Raw genomic sequence first — 20041 nt, forward strand, 5'->3', positions numbered from 1 at the left:
TTTTTTTTTGCAGAACGAGTTGTAGTTTTGAATGATGCAATTAATTTTGCTATAAAACATACATTTATAAAAAAGGCAGCCATACTTGCCAATACCTAGTCGCAATACTAATGTACTACGGGATGTAGCAGCCCTCAGGTGGAGACAGAGCTGGTGCAAAATACTGATGAAATAACCACTCTCACACCTACCGTATTTTTTGGACTATAAGATGCACCGGACCATAAGACGCACCTAGGTTTTAGAGAAGAAAAAAAAAATATTTACGCAAAAGATGTGTTCATGATGCACTTTTAAGGGGAAGGGGGTCTTCTGCTGACACTGGTATAGGGGTAATGTCCCCCAATTCTGACAATATCCCCCATCCTGGTATATATGCCCCCCCCCCTTCCTTTTATACGTGGTCCCCATCCTGGTATGCTTGGCATCCCTCCATCCTGGTATGCCTGGCATCCCTTCATCCTGGTATGCATGGAACTCCTCCATCCTGGTATGCATGGCACCCATCATCCCTATCCTGGTGTGCATGGCAACCCTAATCCCTATCCTGGTATGCATGGCACCCCTCATCCCTGTCCTGGTGTGCATGGCACCCCTCATCCCTGTCCTGGTATGCATGGCACCCCTCATCCCTGTCCTGGTATGCATGGCACCCCTCATCCCTGTCCTGGTATGCATGGCACCCCTCATCCCTGTCCCGGTATGCATGGCACCCCTCATCCCTGTCCCGGTATGCATGGCACCCCTCATCCCTGTCCCGGTATGCATGGCACCCCTCATCCCTGTCCCGGTATGCATGGCATCACTCATCCCTGTCCCGGTATGCATGGCACCCCTCATCCCTGTCCCGGTATGCATGGCACCCCTCATCCCTGTCCCGGTATGCATGGCACCCCTCATCCCTGTCCCGGTATGCATGGCACCCCTCATCCCTGTCCCGGTATGCATGGCACCCCTCATCCCTGTCCCGGTATGCATGGCACCCCTCATCCCTGTCCCGGTATGCATGGCACCCCTCATCCCTGCCCCGGTATGCATGGCACCCCTCATCCCTGTCCCGGTATGCATGGCACCCCTCATCCCTGTCCCGGTATGCATGGCACCCCTCATCCCTGTCCCGGTATGCATGGCACCCCTCATCCCTGTCCCGGAATGCATGGCACTCCTCATCCCTGTCCCGGTATGCATGGCACCCCTCATCCCTGTCCCGGTATGCATGGCACCCCTCATCCCTGTCCCGGTATGCATGGCACCCCTCATCCCTGTATGCATGGCACCCCTCATCCCTGTCCCGGTATGCATGGCACCCCTCATCCCTGTCCCGGTATGCATGGCACCCCTCATCCCTGTCCTGGTATGCATGGCACCCCTCATCCCCGTCCTTGTATGAATGGCACAGCAATCTCCGTCCTGGTATGCATGGCACAGCAATCCCCATCCTGGTATGCATGGCACCCCTAATCCCTATCCTGGTATGTATGGCCCCCTCATCTTTATCCTGGTATGTGTGGCCCCCTCATCTTTATCCTGGTATGTATGGCACCCTCATCTTTATCCTGTTATGTATGCCCCCCTCATCTTTACCCTGGTTTGTATGGCCCCCTCATCCTTTTCCTAGTATGCATGGTCCCCGTAATCCCCATCATGCTGCACATATAAAAAATAAATATATAAACACTCTTACTCACCTTTCTTCTCTCCTCCAGCGCTGACGCCTGTCTGCCCGCACTGATCTCCCCATGTGAGCCGCGCATGGCGTCACTGCCATGCGCGGCTCACAAGGAGAGATCAGCTGACGGAAGTCACTGCTCCCCGCGCCGGGACTGTGTGCGCGGGGAGCGGTGACTTCATGCTCCTTCATAGCCGGCACACAGCTTAGCCGCGCTGCGGCTCCTGCTGCTACCGGGTTATCTCGTGTGCCCGCTTATTAAAGGGCATGAATATTCACCCCCTCCCCATGCCCATGGGCATGGAGAGAGGTTAAATATTCATGCCCTTTAACAGCGGGCACAGGCGATTCCGGCAGCAGCTGCGGCTACACTGTGTGCTGCTATTAAGGAGCATGAATATTCAGTGCTCCCCATGGGCGTGGGGAGCAGTGAATATTCATTTTCTTTAGCAGCGGGGACAGTGTAGGCTGCAGCAGGCGGCTGTTGCCCCCTGTGCCCCGCTCTTCCACCGCTACCGCTCCCCACAGCACAGTATATATACTCACCCCTCCCCAACATTCGGACTATAAGATGCACCCCCCATTTTCCTCCAAAATTTTGGAGGAAAAAAATGCGTCTTATAGTCTGAAACATACGGTACTATTCATGGAGGGGATTAGAAATGCACAGGATAAGGCTTGTATAGGGCGCCAGTCACACAGATACATGTAGTGCAACATGCCAACTTGCAGCCTATTAGTGATGCCAAAGCTATTACAGAATTTCCCCAAAAATAAGCCCTAGCATGATTTTACAGGATTTTTGGAGGATGCTTGACATATAGGCCCTACTCCAAAAATAAACCTTAGTCAGGGCTGGCGTTAGGAGAGGGGAGCAACTGGGCAATTTATCAGGGCCCCTACTCTCTTTGGGGCTCTAAGCATTTCTATTCCAAGGCTGCTTAAGGACCTTTGGTGACATCATAGTCATGTGACCATAATGTCAGCAAAGGTTCTTGAACTGTGGGAGCCTAGAGTAACTGAAGAGTAGATAGACTGGTATGTAGGGGGGGAGACTGGACAATTTCTCTAGGTTCCCACTCTGAGGCCCTCAGCGTTTCTATTCCAAGGTTCAGACTACTTAAGGACCTTTGGAGAAATCACTGTCCTATGACCCTGATGTCACCAAAGGTCTTTTAACAGAGGAAGTCTAGAGGAGCTGAGACAGGCTGGTATGTATGTGCAGTGTGTGTGTCTGTGTATATTCTTGTGTATGTGCAATGTGTGTGATATGACATGATTATTATATATGGATAAATGAAGACATTCCCTGAAAATAAGCCCTAACCCATCTTTTTGAGCAAAAAATGATATAAGACCTTGTCTTATTTTCTGTAAAAGATGCTAGATCAGGCGGTCTGCCGAGCACTATATATGTGCACCCTACAAGAACAGACACATGGTTTCCACCAACACTACAAAAGCCTGGCTGCATCCTGCAAGGATGGAAAATTATGTAAGGTATTAGTTAATATTTTGACCAAAATATGTAAGCCTGCACCTACGTCAGGGGTCCTCATTGTCTTTCCAGCGAAAAGACAATATAACGTATTGGAAAACCAGATTTAACGCTGGCAGTACAATGTTTTACCTCATAGAAAGAATAAGGTTGTGTGCCCACAATGTGTTTTTCAAGCATTTATGCTGCGGAATTTCCGCAGTATAAACGCTTCAAAAACACTTGGTAATCCGCCCCCCATGGTCCCCAATGACAAGCCGCACTTTCAATGCCCATGCTGCGTTTTTTTCCGCAGCGTTTATGCTGCGCTCAAAACTCTGCAGCATGTCCATTAATTTTGCGGAAGCGCGGCGTAATCGCCGCCATTGACTTGCTTTGAGACGCATATAATCCGTGTCAGTACATTTGTACTCACGGATTATATGCGTTTCTATGTGCGGATGGTACCCAGGTCTGGAGTAGAGTAGACTCTCATCCAGACCTGGGTACCATAGAAACTGTAAAAAATAGAATTTAAAATAAAAAATAAAGTTTATACTCACCTTCCGATGTCTTCCCGGTGTTTTGTCTGCTACGTCCAGTGACTTGCAATGTTCGCGTGGTTGTGAAGGACCTGCCATGACGTCACTGAGTCATGTGACCCATCACATGGCTCAATGACGTCACCGCAGGTCCTTCACACCACCGCGAGCAGTGCAAGACACTGGACGGAGCAGACAAAACACCGGGAAGACATCGGAAGGAGAGTATAAACTTTATTTTTTTTTATTTTTCACCATTCTTATTCTCTTTTTTAACTAACTTGGTCACACTACTATAAATCCATGCCCGTTGCAACAAGGTGGACAAGTTGTCAAGCACTTTTCCAAGTGATGCTAAAATTGCTTGGAAAAGTACTTGATAACCCGCATGCAGAAATGCGCATGCAAAGACGCTTCACAAACGCTTCTACCTGGCGGGAAAAACGCATGTAAAATCCGCATGCGTTTTTCCTGCCAGGGAGAAGCGTAAAAAATATGCAGCATTTCTGCATCGTGGGCACATAGCCTCAGCCTCGATCCCATGCTGTCCTGTCTGTATACTTGCTTTTGCTTCATTCTCTGCCCAGGAGCTGTGGTTCCTGCACAGTCAGACAGCCATTACACAGTATACGATTATCTCCACACATTATATTTTTACACATCCAATTGTGGAACTTATTAATCCAATGTATGTTGATTAAAATGTACTTTAATATGACAACCCCTTTTGAACTTGGAGGGACCCTTTACTGCCGTGCAGCAATCATAAATGCCCAAAGGCAAAACCCTCTTGGGGAGGGGAGAATAAGTGAACATGTTTGTTGGTAATGCCTCAGTGTTGTTGGACACGTGCACTTATTGGCACTTGCAGTAATCGTTGTTTATGGCTACTTGTAGCATCTGCACAGTGGAAACCTACCTTACTTAAAGGGGTTGTCTGTACTTGGTCAGTGCCAGTCTCTTGAATGAAATTGGAAAACCCTATACTTACCTCCCACACCAGTGCCGTTCCAGCAGTGTTGGCGCCAGGTCTCTCGGTGCTCACGTGACAATATGAAATCTGCAGCCAATTGGGGGGTGTGATCGTCCACTCTGATGAAATAATAAAGGCAACAGCCGGCGACATAGTGTCATGTGAGTGCCAGGAGACCCGATGCCTAATATTGCTGAAAAGGCGCCAGTGCAGGAGATGAGTATAAGCCTCTCTTATTTAACATGGAGAACTCAGGCATTTAGGATGGGGTTGTCCAAGTAGAACTCTTGTGTATATTATTTAGCCAAAATTAAAATGTACCAAATATCCACATGTGCAAATACCGTATATAAAGCCTTTTACTCCAAATTCCGTTATTTCTCCTCTGATCTCATCAGTGGCCGTTCATTCAAAGCCACAAATTGTTTGTCTATCCTGATATCTTGTGGAACAGCCTGGCCTCACATGGGTTCTCCTCCCTCTTATCTCGGACCCTCAGTATTGACACCCTCACTTTTTTCATGCCCCTACATCTTTATATTTAATGCGGAAAGACTACCAGGAAATGTAGTTTCTGATCACTTGAGTCTTTTCTAATGTGATCGGTTTCATTATACCCTTATACCATCCACAGCAGTATACGAAAAGGAGTGTAGGTGTGAGTTGTGCAGAGGTAGTGGCTGCACCCAGGCACTGATGCGGAAATCCCAGCTCCCCTCTGCCCATTACCGTTCACCAGTTTTATATGTGATGCATGGTGGTTCAGCAGACAGATTCTAGGGCAAAATAACTACTAAATAATGTCATGTTATAATGACAGATCTGTCACAAGCAGTTTTTCAAGTTGTAGAGCAATAACCTGAATCTCCCCAGTTGTTCTTTCATAACCATATTCACCAGCATTCATAACCATATTCACCAGCATTCATAACCATATTCACCAGCATTCATAACCATAGTCACCAGCATTCATAACCATAGTCACCAGCATTCATAACCATAGTCACCAGCATTCATAACCATATTCACCAGCATTCATAACCATAGTCACCAGCATTCATAACCATATTCACCAGCATTCATAACCATATTCACCAGCATTCATAACCATAGTCACCAGCATTCATAACCATATTCACCAGCATTCATAACCATAGTCACCAGCATTCATAACCATAGTCACCAGCATTCATAACCATATTCACCAGCATTCATAATCATAGTCACCAGCATTGGCTGCAATTTCATGAAACCTCATTGTGCGCTAAGGGGATAATATATCATCTAGACATATTCAGAGATAAAGCTAAAATACAACACCAATAGCACAGTAATAATGGCGATCATTTATTGAAAACAATGTAATATATAGAAATTTTTTATTTTTCCATGTATAATGTAGCCAGCAAGGGTGAGTCTATTTTAGCTTTTAATAATTATTTGCTAAAATAAAGTGGCTGACATTACAAATTATTGCCTAAATGGGCACAAAGCTGCCAGTCAGCGAGCAACACTGACCATAGCACTGGATAGGGGAAAGCTGTGGACCCCGTATAGCCAGGTTGACAATCGCACCAAGGACGGCTGTAGATGCCGCAGTTGTGTCCTGTAATTCATGCGTCACATCTCCCAACAAGGATTCCAGAGTTTGGATTTTATGACTTCACTTCTGAATCCACCTGGGGAACGTGGCACAGGGGCCTCATTGCTGCTTATGCTCCATCCCAGTTGGCACAGAGCAGACTGCCAGTGGTCACGTTGGCAGTGGAGCAGCAGCTTTCAGCCCTCTGTAAGTAGGTCAGATACATTGTGTGACTGCTTTGCCGCAGATCAGCACATATAGAGATGGAGGTAATAGGAAGATGTGGAAGAATGTTCTTCAGATTGGCAGGCCAGCCATGCTTGTTACTGATGACATGAAACATGATGATGTTGGCATTTTGAGTGCAGGTAGTAGGAGCTGATGGTACAGAAATAAATGAACTCCAGTAGATAGTCTTGCGTCAAGATACAGGAGGATTAGATGGTATGACGGTATTATGCTGTTTCTCCGCTTAGTGGTAAGTTGTGCTCCATGCTGGACCCACAAACGGGAAACTCGTGAAAATCCTCTGTTCTCTAGCAGGAATTGTCTCGTTCACGCCATCACTGCGCGGTGCTGGGATCTGCTGTCTCATGGTGACATACGGGTTCCTTCCTATAATAACTGGAGATGGCGCTTTTCCTGTCCTTATGTCTTTCCAGTTTATATTTGAAAAGAAGGGGTGCGTTCTGATTTTTCCATTAACCCCTAGCCGGACATAATGGTCTTTGCAGAGTAGTTTGGACATAATGTCCATAGCATCGTGGTCAGTGAGGTTTTCATATGATGGTTCTTCGTACAAGACATTATTCACAATCTCTTCAGTGGTGTCTCCTGGAAATGGTGAGTCTTGGAAAATCATGTCGTACAATATGACTTCAAAGGCGAACCAGTCCACACCTTCACCATAAGCGTCTCCCATGATCATTTCTGGGGCGCCATACCCAGGTGTTCCACTGAAATCTCTGGCATTAAATCTCTTATCAAACTCATATAGAGATAGTCCAAAATCAGTAATCTTTATGTGGCCGTCACCAGTCAGCAGGATGTTATCCGGTTTTAAGTCCCGGTGAATGATGTCATTGCTGTGCAGGAATTGTAGGCCACAAACGATTTCTGCTCCTATAAATGTTACAGGTTCCTTCAGGGGAATGGTACTATATATATAGTGAAGCAGATCCCCTCCACTGGCCAGCTCGGTGACAAAATACGCATGGTTTTCCGTATGAAACGCGGCATGGCAATGGGTTAGGAATCTGCTGTTGTGGCTAAGCTTCAGGACATGGTGTTCTACAAGGCATTCAGGGAAGGAGATTAGGCTTTCTTTCTTAATGATTTTAAGGGCCACACTTTCTTTCCTTATTTTATCAGTGGCCAGCATAACCTTCCCATAACTCCCTTGTCCAAGTATGCCATGGCAGATAAACTTATCCCTGGTGAGAGGGACAGTGATCTTTATTTTTTTGCTACTGGGGCCACTACATTCACCTGAGATGTCATCTTGACTGGTGGCTGGATCTTCCTGATGTTTCCTTTTTCTCCCAGTTCTCTTCTCTTCTGCTGCACTTTCATTACCTTTCAGGTTAATGATCCTGGTTGGACCCAAAGTACTCAGTTTTTTTAGATCATCAGCTCGATTTGTGATGTATCCCACAAGCTTTTCACATCTGTTTTGTACAGTGTCTAGGAAGGAAATATTCTGGGTTCCCTCATTGACAGGTAATACCTGACCAACCTGCCCAGATTTCTTGGAATCCATCTTCCTTATCTTTGCTGGAGGTTCCTGGTTATTTCCAGTGTCTTCTCCATCTGGTGTTTCTTTCCTTTTTCTCTTTCTATTCCCTGTAAAGTCCATGTTGCATCAGGCAACAACAGGGCAATTATCCAAAAACGTATGTAAAATTATCAGAGAATGCAATCCACACGTATATTGTAGTCAAAGCCAACTACAACTAAAGCTCAATGGCTGCAGTCAGTTGTTTATGGAACTTTGTGGAATGTGATGTCACTGTGCCGGTGATGTCACACTCACTGTGATGTCAGCAGATGCATGTGAGTGTTCCATCACTGCTGAACGTGAAAGTCTCAGAAGGGGCGGGGCTTAGTCACCATTGACTATAATGGAGTCTGTTGAGTGGGTAGTATTTAGTGACCTGAAGCTGGAAATCAGTGGGATAAATGACATCAGGATTCAGGAATAAGTTACAGTAGTTTTATATTTGTTTTAATTTATTTTATACAAAAAAAGAGCATGGACCGCACCTCCAAAAAAATCATACATTGATCTAATGCCTCTCAGCAAAAATATACATAACTGAACATGAGGTTCTTAGTTTAACATTCTGATCAGACTGTATGAAGCCCACTGCCACGTCACGGCAAACCTCGTAGTGGGTCCTAACATTTCCTGCCTAAAAGGAGCGGCGCCATGTGCCAACCACCGCTACAGTGAGAATGCACCAGCAGGGCGGGCGGCCTGGTGCCTCACAGCATCCATGCTTCAAGACCGAGTCCCCATGACTCCAGGCCGCGGCGCCCCACAAGCACAAAACCACAGCAACAATGGCTGACACACTGCACCAACACCACATGAAAGGAGCATTGTGACTCACCTTCCTCAAGCTCTCAAGTGAGAGCAAAATAGGCTAGACCCTCTTTGCAGACTCCTGCTAATTAAAATTGCCTGTGCCAAATGGGATGAGTGCTGGTCCAAGAAAGGGAAAAGAATAAGCTGGTTCATTGACATGGCAGTGGGCTTCACACAGTCTGATCAGAATGTTAAGCTAAGAACCTCATGTTCAGTAATATGTATTTTTGCTGAGCGGCATTAGATCAAATGTATGATTTTTGGAGGTGCGGTCCATGCTCTTTTTTTTTTTGTATTTATTTTATGTTACATTATTTTGTGTAGGGCTGTGATGATATACATTTTTCAGTTCTTTTGTGTCAAATTTAAAGGAAAGTGTGTTAACCACTTCCTGACTGCCCACTGCACATAAACGTCCGCGCTTGCTGGGCTCTGTACATCGCAGATGTTTATGAACGGTCGGCGGTCTTGTAGCGCTCAGGGCCCCCAGGGTCCTGCACCCTGCGATTCCTGTGCAGAGCGATAGCTCTAACAGGTGACATCCTCGAGACCGGATTGGATCAGGTTCCAATAAAGTTAACCCTTTGCTATCTTCTACAACCCCTGGCAAAAATTATGGAATCACCGGGCTCGGAGGATGTTCATTCAGTTGTTTAATGTTGTTGAAAAAAAGCAGATCACAGACATGGCACAAAACTAAAGTCATTTCAAATGGCAACTTTACGGCTTTAAGAAACACTAAAAGAAATCAAGATTAAAATTGTGGTGCTCAGTAAGGGTAATTTTTTTCAGACCAAGCAGAGGGAAAAAATTATGGAATCACTCAATTCTTAGGAAAAAAATATGGAATCACCCTGTAAGTTTTGGAAATTAAAATTAACACCTGCATCAAATTTGATCTGCTCGTTAGTCTGCATCTAAAAAGGAGTGATCACACCTTGGAGAGCTGTTGCAGTCAGTGGACTGACATGAATCATGGCTCCAACACGAGAGATGTCAATTGAAAGGAAAGGATTATCATAGTTTTAAAAGAAGGTAAAAATCATCACGCAATGTTTCAAAAGATGTTGGTTGTTCACAGTCAGCTGTGTCTAAAATCTGGACCAAATACAAACATGGGAAGGTTGTTAAAGGCAAACATACTGGTAGACCAAGGAAGACATCAATGCGTCAAGACCGGAAACTTAAAGCAATATGTCTCCAAAACAGGAAATGCACAACAAAACAAATGAGGAACGAATGGGAGGAAACTGGAGTCAATGTCTGTGACCGAACTGTAAGAAACCGCCTAAAGGAAATGGGATTTACATACAGAAAAGCTAAACATAAGCCATCATTAACACCTAAACAGAAAAAAGCAAGGTTACAATGGGGTAAGGAAAAGCAATCGTGGACTGTGGATGACTGGATAAAAGTCATATTCAGTGATGAATCGTGAATCTGCATTGGGCAAGGTGATGATGCTGGAACTTTTGTTTGGTGCCGTTCTAATGAGATTTATAAAGATGACTGAAGAGAACATGCAAATTTCCACAGTCATTGATGATATGGGGCTGCATGTCAGGTAAAGGCACTGGAGAGAAAGCTGTCATTACATCTTCAATAAATGCCCAAGTTTACATTGATATTTTGGACAGTTTTCTTATCCCATCAATTGAAAGGATGTTTGGGGATGATGACATCATTTTTCAAGATGATAATGCATCCTGCCATAGAGCAAAAACGGTGAAAACATTCCTTGAAAAGAAGACACATAAGGTCAATGTCATGGCCTGCAAATAGTCCGGATCTCAATCCAATTGAAAATCTTTGGAAGTTGAAGAAAATGGTCCATGACAGGGCTCCAACCTGCAAAGCTGATCTGGCAACAGCAATCAGAGAAAGTTGGAGCCAGATTGATAAAGAGTACTGTTTGTCACTCATTAAGTCCATGCCTCAGAGACTGCTTTAAAGCCAGAGGTGGTGCAACAAATTACTAGTGATGTATTGGAGTGTTCTTTTGTGTGTTTGTTTTTCATGATTCCATAATTTTTTCCTCAGAATTGAGTGATTCCATAATTTTTTCCCTCTTTTTGGTCTGAAAAAAATTACCCTGACTGAGTGCCACATTTTTTATCTTAATTTCTTTTTGTGTTTCTTAAAGCCCTAAAGTTGCCATTTGGAATGACTGACTTTAGTTTTGTGCCATGTCTGTGATCTGATTTTTTTCAACAGCATTAAACAACTGAATGAACATCCTCCGAGCCTGGTGATTCCATAATTTTTGCCAGGGGTTATAGATGCTGTGATCCATAGCGATCACGGCACATAGAAGAGAGGGAGAGGCAGTTGTGCACTCACCTTTGACGGCCTCCGAGATAAGGTCTGACGTGGTCATGGCAGCCAGAGATCACATGATGACCTCCGAGGCTGCCAGGTACGGTGGCCTGTTAGCCATCAACTGAGTCTAACAGGAGATCTACCAGTGTAAAACTGACATCCGGTCTCATGCAATGCAATACATGTGTATTGCATTGCATGAGACCTGTGATGATAAAAATATTCCCATAGCGGGACTAAGTGAGAAAGTTAAAAACAGAAAGTTTAAAAATTGGGTCACTTGAGGGGGATTCAGCTCTTCTAGTGCTTAAGGGCTCTGTATACGTAGTCCGTAAACTATTCTACAATAATTTGTTCTCCAAAAGCGAAATAGTGCTCCGTCCCTCCCGGGTGTCGCCGTGTGCCTAAGCAGTACTGTAAAGCCACTTATGGGATTTTTACCCATTGCCTTGTGTGAAAATGTAAAATCTGAGGCTAAAACTAATTTTTTTTGTGATAAAAATATAATTATTTTTTTCTTCGCTGCCCAATGGTATAAATTTCTGAGAGTCATATATGGTGTCAGTTTGATCACTGCATCCGTAGAGGAATTCATTGAGAGGTGTAGTTTGTAAAATGGGGTCACTTATGGGGGTTTCCTGCTGCTTTAGGACCTCAGTCTCTCCCAGTGGGTCATGGCACCTGCAAACCACAACAGTAAAATCTGCACTATAATATGACAATTTTTCCCTTCTGAGCTTTGCACTGTGCCTGAAAAGTAGGCTTCCAGTATCCATTGTTTCAGATGCTGCACATCTCGTATCTTGATGGTCTGGTGTGGTATATGGGGTACAAAGATAGTGGGGCCATTCTTCATCAATGGAAACCTCAGTGCCACTGGATATCTGAAATTGCTGCATGATGATGAGTTGCCCTCTTTATGCACTGAAGATGGCACGTTCCCTGAGTTTTTCCAACAAGATGGTGCACCACCACATTATGGGTGTCAGGTCTGAGCATTCCTACATGAACAGTTTCCTGGAAAGTGGATTGGTTGTCGTGGGCCAGTTGAATGGCCACCAAGGTCTCCCGATCTGGCCCTTTTAGACTGTTATCTTTGTGGTCATCAATACAATTGTCTATGCTGTGAAGATACGAGATGTGCAGCATCTGAAACAACGGATACTGGAAGCCTGTGCTAGCATTTCTTCTGCATGTTGCTATCAGTGTGTCAAGAGTGGAAGAAGAGGGTTGCATTGACAATCCAACACAATGGGCAGCACTCTGAACACATTTTATAAGTGGTCATAAACTTGTAAAAACTCATGAAAGAATAAAGTTAAGTTAAAACCAAGCACACCATTGTTTTTCTTATGAAATTCTCAATACGTTTGATGTGTCACATGACCTTCTTCTCATTGAAAAAAATAAAGTTGGATCCAAAATGGCCGACTTCAAAATGGCCACCATGGTCACCACCCATCTGGAAAAGTTTTCCCCTTCCCTTATACTAATGTGCCACAAACAGGAAGTTGATATCACCAACCATTCCCATTTTATTTAGGTGTATCCATATAAATGGCCCACCCTGTAGTTTTAATCCTTCTAACTTCCTAACCAAAAAAAATTGTTTAAAAAATTGTGCGGATGTTAAATAACTATTTTGTGTGACCTAACTCTCTGGTTTAAGGGCATAAAAATTAAAAGTTTAAAAATTGCAAAATTTTCCCAATTTTGCCAAATTTCTGATATTTTAAAAAATAATCGAGTTACCGTATTTTTCGGACTATAAAGTGCACCAGACCATGAACATAAGACACACCTACCTGGGTTTTAGAGACTGAAAATAGAAAAGAAAGTTTAAGCAAAAAATGTGTTCATGATGCTCTGTTAAGGGGGATGGGGTCTGCCGCTCACACTGTTAAGGGGTAATGTCCCCCAATTCTGTACTAATATCCCCCATCCTAGTAAATATGCCTCCCTCCTTCCTGGTATACATGGCCCTCATCCCCATCCTGGTATGCATGGCACCCATCATCCCCATCCTGGTATGCATGGCACCCCTTATCCCCATCCTGGTATGCATGGCACCCCTTATCCCCATCCTGGTATGCATGGCACCCCTCATCCCCATCCTGGTATGCATGGCACCCCTCCATCCCGGTATGCATGGCACCCCTCCATCCCGGTATGCATGGTACCCCTCCATCCCGGTATGCATGGCACCCCTCCATCCCGGTATGTATGGTACCCCTCCATCCCGGTATGCATGGCACCTCTCCATCCCGGTATGTATGGCACCTCTCCACCCTAAAATTTTGGAGGAAAAAAGTTTCTTATAATCCGAAAAATACGGTATATCTAGAAAAAAAATTACTACTATCATGAAGTACAATATGTCACAAAAAACAATCTCCGAACCACTGGGATATGTTGAAGCGTTTCAGAGTTATTACCTCAAAAAGTGACGCTGGTCAGAATTGAAAAAAATTGGCCTGATCAAAAAGGCAAAAACTGGCTCTGGCGCGAAAGGGGTAAATCTATAAGTTTAAAAAATATCTATTTCTGCTCTTTTTATTAAAAACACAAAATCCTACTGTGGAAGGGCTAAGAAAATGTACTTGTGAACAAATCTTTTGCAAATTACCCAGATATCAAGAGTTTCCAAAAGGTAATTCTGCCCAACTATGGTACATTGGGTAGTAAGAAAAGGGGAGTCAGTGTTTTGCAGGTCTATATTACAGCTCCACAGGGTTTATTACCCCTCTCCCAGGACCTTGTAAGGTGAGGCTCCATAGCTAAGCTACAGTATGGAGATTGGTGACCCCATATCTGGGCAGATGAGTTCATTACAGCTTCACACAGATCTTTACCCGGCGTTTCTAAGCTTCTGAGTAGCAACCTGACTAGTAATATTATTATACAAGATTTGATCATTTATGAATGACTGGCCGGGCAGATCTGGCATTCTGCAGACTGGAAAAGCTGGGGAACAACCATTATATAAAATATGAAAAAATAGAAAATATTAGCAATGTTCTATAATGGTTAATTTTTACATAACACTGGTTCAATTTACTTGATATTAACCCGTTCATGATCTTGTGATTTTCTATCTTTGCACTTTAGTTTTTTTTCTCCTCTTTTTTCCAGAGCCATAACTTTTATATTTTTTCAATATAACCAAGGGCTTGTTTTTTGCAGGACAAGTTGTACTTTTGAATGACACCATTTTTTTGAAGTGCTACTTTAGTGAAGTAAAAATAATAAATTTAGGATTTTTTATCTTCGTTATTTTTTTATAGACTTTACATTTATCATATTGCGGGCTACAATTAAGATAGAGATGGGAGAGGCAGCATTTTGTTCAGAATTGTACAGGCTTTAATTCGACATGTCTTAACCAAGTTTGTTATTTTGTTTTCGAGGAGTCAAATTCTAAATTTTGATGGGCGATTTCGGGAAAACTGTGTTTTGTAAAAAAAAAAATAAAAAAAATGCGTATGTGTTACTTGTGTTATTGGTTACATTCCTTCAGGGATTCAAGTTGGTATTTCTGTAGGATCATATTTTGTTGTGTGATTTTCTAAATACAGTCTCATCCTAGTCATAGGTTTAATGCTAAACTAAAAGAATCAATATTTTAACACCTTTTTAATATACAGTTATACATGTAACAACTTTTTTTTTATTATTACTTCACTAGACATTTCCTTTTTCCAGTTTAAAAAAAAAATGAAAAAAATACAGTAAAATCGTCCAGCGATAAAATAAAACATTATGAATTAGTCTGAACAATTAATAGTACGTCTTTACACTGATCTTTTCTCAATAATTTGTTCTCCCTTCTGGGTGAAATGTAATCTTGTCCACAATCTCTTACTAACAATGGCCGTTTCCTTTTGTGTCAGTATGTACGCCTGTTATGGGGTTTGGGTCCACTTGTGTTAATATCTGATTTTTGGTTACTTTCAAAATGTCTGCTTTCTTGGATACACAAAGGATGGTGATGGACCAGAAGGTGCAGAAAAATGGCTTTACTTCTTCATTGTCCTAGTCTTTGGAGAGTCCATTAGCCAGCAGCCACCAGTGCTGATCATACTCACAGGTCACATATCCAGTTATATCATCCATCGCCAATCTTGTGCCACCTTCAATCACTTCATGGACTTCACTGTCATTTCTGGATGAAAAAATCCTTGTTTATATTTTTGTTTCACTACATGGAATTAAAGTGTGGTATTGCTTAGTTCCTTTGATGGGTTCTGCTTTTTGTAACCAATGTTTTAACAAACTTTCCTCTTCTTCTTAGTCCTGGTTTGTACAGTACGTGAACTGGATGTTAGGAATATTTTTCTCACTCAGTTGGAAAAGTTGCATGGGTGTTAAAATTTGGTCTGAATGTGGTCTATGGAGGCTAGCTTGAGCTGCTAGACATTTCACCGTGCCTCCTAAACCATCACATACACCTTTTGCCAGGAGCTGAATGGCAAAAAAGTGCCATTCAGCTTTCACTCCAAAATGTTTCTTGTGATGGCATACAATTATAAGGTTTCTCCTATTTTTATACTGTGCAGAAGAGTCATCCGAGGAGTAGTAGACCTTGCTCAAACTTGTTAGGATGTCAGTTTTATCACTGAAATAAAATTTTTTTGGAACAAATGAACAGCTGTTGAATCGTGAAGTAAGTGTAGCACCCTGAGGATTCGGCTGCTACAGGGGTATTGCACCTCAACCCAGAGGTGTGATATTCCACTCCCGGGTAAGGAAGGAGTGTGGAACTGAGCTCAGATAGACTGCATGCACTACATACATCCCATTCCAGAGGAGCAGGCCGACGGTACTCCCACTTAGAAATGTGCAGGTACAACCGAGCCTGTTCCTGGCTGGAGTGGGAGGGGGGTGGTACATCCCATGTAGTGTAGGGGCAGATAGGGGGAGCAGTCTGGGTAGTGATAGGAGCTCATTGGGTGCTGGTCACCTGAGCTCACACATAGAGGGATATATAAGGAGGGCACCAACTTAGATCAGGGTCAGACGCTGAGAACAAGTCAGTTGGAGAGGAGAGAGAAGGAAACAGCAGCCCTGGAGAGAGAGAGAGTGGAGCAGAGAAAGACCCAGAGGGGGAAGACTGAAGGGACCCAAGAACCCAAATTAGAGCACCGGGTGAGGAGTCAGCAAGAGGGTACCGGAACCCAAGCTGGTGGGGGCAAAGACATTCCCCAGCCAGAGACCGGAGACCGTGGGCAGTGTCTGTCACGGTCACCCACCACATTCACCCCGAAGGCACACCACATGAAGGGTCAGGGAACCCAGGGCCAAGGGTGTCCCAAAAGAAGGCCCGAGGGAGCTGGACCTAGGTGAATCACTGGTGGGGACGGCTGAAGAAAGGACAGAGGGAGAGCTCAGGGCCACGCTCTGGACTTGTTTGGGGGTTGGCCGGATCCAGGACCTGGTGGACGCAGCACGGCTCGGGTGGTCACTAGCAGCTGGAGTGACCAGTACAACATCAGCAGTAAGTAAACACCCTTAACTGCACAACCCGAGTCTGTCTTCATTGCCGGCTGCACCGCACCACCACAACCCCCATCCTCTGCGCCTGTCCCCTCTGAGGCTATACCCCTCCCGTTGGGGGTTATCTCACCAAGCTGCGCACCCACCATCAGCCTCAGCGGACCCTGCAGCAGCGGCGGCCACAGTGACCGCATCACAACGGGTGGCGTAGTCGACACAAAAGAACTTTAGTAACATCTGTAAAGCTGCCACATAACACTTAGCTTGACGCCCTGGGCACGGGACCGGGTCACAGCCGCTCGGAGACTACAACCCCCCATCTGATCCGGTGCCGGGTATTCCCCTCAAAAAGGAATATGTCCCAGGGGGCGCGTCATAAGCACTCAGACATAAAAAACATAAGTGTAGTTCTGATATCTGACTGTAAGCAGAGTCGGCTTATTAGTAATAAGTTATTACTATTCAGCTAAGCAGACAACAGACCGGATGCTGCACTTATCGCACAGGGCGCTGAGGGAGACATTGCACGGACCAGCCCCTGAAAACAGCATCACTGATGGGCGGCAAACAAAGCAGGGGAGAGTAGGGATGTCCCAGTCCCCTCCTTTTCGATGATCTTCGTTTCAGTGTGGAAAGGGAAGTGACAGCAGTTTCCACATTTTTGGGTTCACTGTTAAGCCCACGGCTGTGTGCAAATCCACTACTGATTGTACCTGGGACAAGTTGGTATGCCACTTGGTACTAAAGGTAATATCTTCCAAATACACCGATACATACTTCTGATAAGGCTCTAACACTATGTCCATCAGCCTCTGGAACATGGCCGAGGCTGCATGTAACCCAAAAGGCAAGACGACCTAGTGATAGAGACCCTCCGGCGTTATGAAGGCTGACTCTGTCCGAGGCACCTGCCAGTAACCCGTGGTGAAGTACTGGGCCTGCCCCATTCTCTCAATCAGCTCGTCCACCCAGGACATTGAATAAAGGTCAAATTTCAACACTTTATTACATTTTCAGAAGTCGTTACAAAATCATAACGATCCGTCCAGCTTCAGAACCAGTACAATGGGGCTAGCCCGCTCCCTCCTGGACTCCTCGATAACTCCTAGCTGGAGCATTTGTTTTTCCTCAGCTGCGATGGCTTGTGTCTGGCCCTCTGTCACACGGTACGGTTTCATTCGTACCCTTACCTGAGGCTCTGTGACAATGTTATGTTGGATCACAGATGTTCGGCCAAGCAGTTCCGAAAATACATCCGTACTCTGCAGCACCAATTTCTGAGTCTCCCGTCGCTTCTGTTTAGAGAGTGTGTCACTTATATTTACCTCTCCCCTGGCCATTGTCGGAGGGTCCCCAGACGATACGACCGGAGTCGCATCCGTAATCATACATTCCCAGTCTTTCCTTGCTTATAGCAAATTTACGTGATATAGCTGTTTGGGTTTTCTCTTCCTAGATTGATATACTCTCTAATTCATCTCCCCAACCTTTTCCCGGACTTCATATGGCCCTTGCCACTTGGCCATGAGCTTAATTTCTGCTGTGGGCACTAAGACTAGTACCTGATCCCCTTGGACATTGACCATGCCAGGGGTGCATCAAAGTGCCATTAGTTGCATAAGGATTAAAAGTGAATTTAGGCTGTGTACCCACGATGTGTTTTTCAAGCGTTTTTGCTGCGGAATTTTCCGCAGCGTAAACGCTTGGGAAACGCATGGTAAGCCTTCTGCCATGGTCCCCTATGCAATTCCGCACTTTCAATGCCCATGCTGCGGATTTTTCCGCAGCGTTTATGCTGCTCTCAAAAATCCGCAGCATGTCCATTAATTTTGCGGAAGCGCTGCGTTTTCGCCGCCATTGACTTGCATTAGAACGCGCCAATTCTGCAAGACTGTTTCTGTACATGCGTAATTGGCGCGTTGTAATGTGCGGATGGTACCTGAGTGTGGAGAAGAGAAGACTCTCATCCACACCCAGGTACCATAGAAACTGTAAAAAAAAAGAATAAAATAAAAAATAAAGATTATATTCACCTACCGACAGCCCCCGGTCTCCTTCCCTGTGCTTGCCAGCAGACTGAAGGACCTGCGCTGACGTCACAGTCATGTGACAGCAGGTCTTTCAGTGCAGTGTCCCGCGATCAGCTGGCAGCCAGGAAGGAGCGCAGCAACACACGCCGGGCCATCGGAAGGTAAGTATCAAGGTTTATTTTTTTATTTTTAACCACTCTAAAGGTCACACTATATAAATCCATGCTGTTTGCATGGATTTATATAGTGTGACCTAGTTGTCAAGCACTTTGCAAGTGATGCTAAAATCGCTTTGAAAGCGCTTGTCAATCCGCATGCGGAAACGCATGTGAATCCGCATGTATTACGCAGGAAAAACGCATGTACAATCCGCATGCGTTTTTTCTGCCAGGGAGATGCAGAAATGCTGCAGAAATTTTCTGCTTCATTTCTGCATTGTGGGCACATAGCCTTTATGTAAATCATTAAGGCTGTGTGCCCACGTAGCTTTTTTCAAGCGTATATGCTGCGGAATTTCCGCAGCGTAAACGCTTGAAAAACGCATGTATATCCACACCCCATGGTCCCCAATGGCATTCCGCAATGTCAATGCCCATGCTGCGGATTTTTCCGCAGCGTATATGCTGCAGTCAAAAATCCGCAGCATGTTCATTAATTTTGCGGAAGCGCAGCGGAATCAATGTGCGGATGGTACCCAAGTCTGGCGGAGAGGAGACTCTCATCCAGACCTGGGTACCAAAGAACCTGTAAAAAAAAGAATAAAATAAAGTTTATACTTATCTTCTGATGTTTTCCCTCCGTCGCGCTGTTGTCTGAAGGACCTGCCACGTCATTGAGTCATGTGACCCACCACATGACTCAATGACGTCACCGCAGGTCCTGCACACAACAGCGTGAGCCGCTCAAGACTCCGGATGGGGCAGAGGATGCATCAGAAGGTGAGTATAAAGTTTATTTTTTTATTTTTTACCATTCTGAACAAGTTGTCAAGCACTTTTCCAAGTGATGCTTGGAGAAGTGCTTGATAACCCGCATGCGGAAATGCATGCAAAGACGCCTCACAAACGCTTCTACCTGGCGGGAAAAGCGCATGTAATATCCGCATGCGATTTTCCCGCCAGGGAGAAGCGTAAAAAATATGCTTCAGGTCCGCAACGTGGGCACATAGCCTATGTAGCTGAATTTCCATTTTGGGTTAACAAACTCCTTTTGAGAGATTCATTGAAGTTACTTTGCATGTTGATTCACTTTGTAAGGACACACGTGCACACATTTCAGATTTTGTCACCTTTTTTCTGTGCAGATTTGTCACAAAACCTAAAGGGTTTCCCGATGCCAGGAAAGTGACTGAGAATTCTGACGTCTCCTG

The sequence above is a fragment of the Phyllobates terribilis genome, unplaced genomic scaffold (genome assembly GCF_046119375.1).
Source record: "Phyllobates terribilis strain yellow unplaced genomic scaffold, ASM4611937v1 Scaffold_88__1_contigs__length_6355796, whole genome shotgun sequence".
NCBI lineage: Eukaryota > Metazoa > Chordata > Amphibia > Anura > Dendrobatidae > Phyllobates > Phyllobates terribilis.